Raw genomic sequence first — 3,733 nt, 5'->3', positions numbered from 1 at the left:
GGGGGCGTGGCCACCGCGGGTCACCGCCCTACCTGCGCGGGCGGCGGTCACCCGGGCCGCGGGCGCTCGGCAGCCGGGTAACCGGGCGGCGGAGACCGGACATACCGGTTTCTGAGCTGGTAAAACCAGAACTAAGTGCGTGTGTGCGAGATAGCTGAGGAGTGCGGGCTCTGAGGCTGTAAAAAAACGCACAGCTCATGTTCCATCCCTCACGAGATGTACCTGAAATAAAAGCCCCCACGGGTGAATTACAGTATGCTGGAGAATAGGGATATTTTAATTATAGGGCTGTGTTGTGTAAAGAGGTGCGGCGGACCCCCAAACTTTATTTTCCCTAGTGTCCAACCAAATTAAAGAAACCGTAATTGCAATAATTACTACAAGACCTCGTGGTTTTCTTTTTGAGACAAGGTCTCACGTAGCTCAGGCTGCCATAGAACTCCCTACATAGAGGGTAAACTTGAATTTACAATTCTAACTCCACCTCCTGTGTGCTAGGATTTGAGGCAAATACCACAAAGACTGCTGAGGTATCATCAACTTACTACATAACTTCGACATTATGTTAGTTGAAGCTTCTCCAGGTAATCTTTTTATGAACAGGAACATCTTCACTAATAGGTACGAAGCCAAACAATAAAATATAGTCCAGCAAGGTGGTTCACAACTGTAATCAAAACACTAAGAGGCAAGGGGGTCGAGGGGGGAACCTCATACATAGCAGGCTTGAGGCCATTTTGGGCTACATGAGACACCGTGTCTCAAATAACGATGTTTGTAAAAATACACATTATTTTGGCCACAGAAATGTGATGATCCAAACTCCCCAGATCCTCTTTTATACTTGCTTCCTCACACAGTCCTAGAGACCCCTATTTCCCAACATAGGGGTCTTTTATTTCACACACCATTTTGTGAGGAATAGTACCATAACGTGAGTGGCTCTTTTAGCCACACCTCCTTCTCAGCTTTCCACGTGCACTCGTTTTTTTTCAAATGATCAGGCTGTCCTGTAACCCAGTATCTTGCGGCCTCTCAGCCTTGGGATTACAAACCTGACTCATTCGATAGTTTTAAACTGTATTTTCATGCCAGTCACAATTCAGAAATATCCCCCAAGTTGTGGCATATCTGCTACTGAGAACAGTAGCAGCAGGCCCTGAGGGCCTAACAGCCTCACCTGATAGTTCTCTACTGTGCACTCTATCTTCTCCTCACTCTGCCTAATATTCGGCCCCTCTCTGACAAAGGTGGGTCAACAATGTGTGTAGCTGGAGAGTTTCTCTGCGGTCCCGCCAAGCCCCCGCAGTCCCACAGCCCACTTATAATCACTCAGATCTTCTATTACTTATAAACTGTATGGCCGTGGCAGCTTCTTGCTATCTGTTGTTATATCTTAAATTAACCCATTTCTGTTCATTTATAAGGTGGCTCGTGGCTTACCAGCATCTTACATCTGCTTCTCATCGTGGGGGTTAGCAGCATCTCTCTCCCTCAGCCTACTTCCAGGTCAAAGCTGGAACAGCTACCCACTACAAACGTGCCCCTCCATCCACTCCAGGGTTAATTGTGATGCTGTCCTCACAATCCTGGATATAGTTGACTCTATCTAAAAACAGTAACAAAAACCTTTAAGCACAAAGAGCAATTCCTTAAATCTTCACTGAAACACTGATAATAAGTACAGCCAAACTAACATGAAGTAAACAAGTTATTGCATGACCTGATTCGATATGGTGGTATAAACAAAGGATTGAAACCACCCAAAACATCAAAACCAAACTGTGACCAATTGGAAATAAGAGCCAATTGTTCCGTCCTGTGAATTGACCTTATAAACACCACAGTTCTACACTGTGTGTATCCAAAATCTCTTCCCTCTTACAAGCATGGACAATCAATCATCACTATTAACATGCAGCTATCTATAAATACACGTTATATAGCACATTAGCAACAAACATTAAATTACAACTTTCAATGCTGAATCAGAGTTATTTTCATGGTTTACAAGAACCATAACTGAAAATTCAGAATGCAAGTTATATTTCAACAAACTGGAAATATCTCCTTAAAATGGCAGATTTTTTTTTTAAAGATTTATTTGTTTATTATGTATACAGTGTTCTGTCTGCATGTATTCCTGCAGGCCAGAAGAAGGTGCCAGATCTCATTACAGATGGTTGTGAGCCACCATATGGGTGCTGGGAATTGAACTCTGGTCTTCTAGAAGAACAGCCAGTGCTCTTAACCACTGAGCCATCTTTCCAGCCCCAAAATGGCAGATTTTTAACACACACAACTGAAGAGCAATTTATTAAAAATCAACAACACAAAGCAACAGGAAATTGAAGAAATCCCAGTAGTTTATTTTGAGCATTTACAGTCATTTCCAAACTGTCACAGCTCAAGAAATGAAAGCAGGCAGTGGAGGCACACGCCAAACAGTTCTCCTCTCACGCTGCCGTTAAGGAAGCTGCAGCGTAAATCAAAACCACCTCTATGTTCTTCAAACCCGGCACACACAGAGCTATAAAAGTAGATTTGGACCTGTCACTGTGTGAAACCAGGAAAAGAAAGCCGAACAAAAACTGTGAACCAGGAATATTCATCAGACACAATCTTCCTGCGGCTTTGCACAGCTGTGTGTATATGCTTGTGTGTATGTGTGTATGTGTGTATGTGTATATGCATGTTTATATTAACTGTGTATATGTACATGCATATGTTTATATTAGCTTGTGTGAATGTATATGCATACATTTACATTAGTTGGGGCTCTTTTTTCAGGTTATCCTACCCCTTAAGTAGAATTTTTCTTAAGATGGGTATGTTTTCATCAGGGATGATATACGAGGTTGAGGGATACCGCTCAGCGGTAGAGCCTTGCCTAGCATGTCTGGGTTCAATCCCCAGCCCTGCAACTGACGGTGGTGGCGATGAAGCCCAGGAGAAATAGGACAACCCATTTCTGCTGATTGTTAGGCGTAAAGAAAATCATTAAATAAAAGCAGTGGTTTCGTTTGTGGAGGTCAATATATCAGGAAGCCTGTAAGGTCTTTTCTTGTAGCAATGCTTCTCTCTTTGAATAACTCTGAAGTAGTACTTTATCACCTTTACAGATGACACAGGTTAATCTGCTCAACAGCACAAGTGGTAAAGAGCAGTACCAGGCACCACGGCGCCCATCTATAGCGCCAGCTACGCAGAAGGATGAGGCAGGAGGGTCTTTTCAGTCTAGGAGTTCAAGACCAGTCTGGCAATGTATCTTCTATCTCAAATACACACACACACACACACACACACACACACACACACACACACACACACAATAGAATTCTTTCAAGGATTCTATTACTGATCTTCAAAAATCATAATCTAAAGGTCTTCTTGCTTCAAGGCAAGCTCATACACTATTTCTGTTAACACAATAACTACCAAATATTATAAAATCAGGCATACATTATCAACTAATGGAGCTCATTCTCCAGTCTTCTACCATATGAAGTATCAAAAATGTGCAGCTGTTTCTTGTAGCATTTTGGTAACAACTGAGATTACTACCCCTTAACTTGCCAAGAACAAAGTAAAGGCTGAAATCTTATCTAACAATAATTCTCCATCCTTTGTGTCTTTTAAGGAGCATGCCTCCTTTTCTACTTTTTGAGACAGGATCTCACTATATAGCCTTGGTTGGCCTGGACCTATATAGACCAGACTGGCTTCAAAGTCA

Source organism: Onychomys torridus, chromosome 14, assembly GCF_903995425.1.
Source record: "Onychomys torridus chromosome 14, mOncTor1.1, whole genome shotgun sequence".
NCBI lineage: Eukaryota > Metazoa > Chordata > Mammalia > Rodentia > Cricetidae > Onychomys > Onychomys torridus.
The sequence above is the reverse complement of the archived record's forward strand: the minus strand, read 5'-3'. Positions refer to the sequence as shown.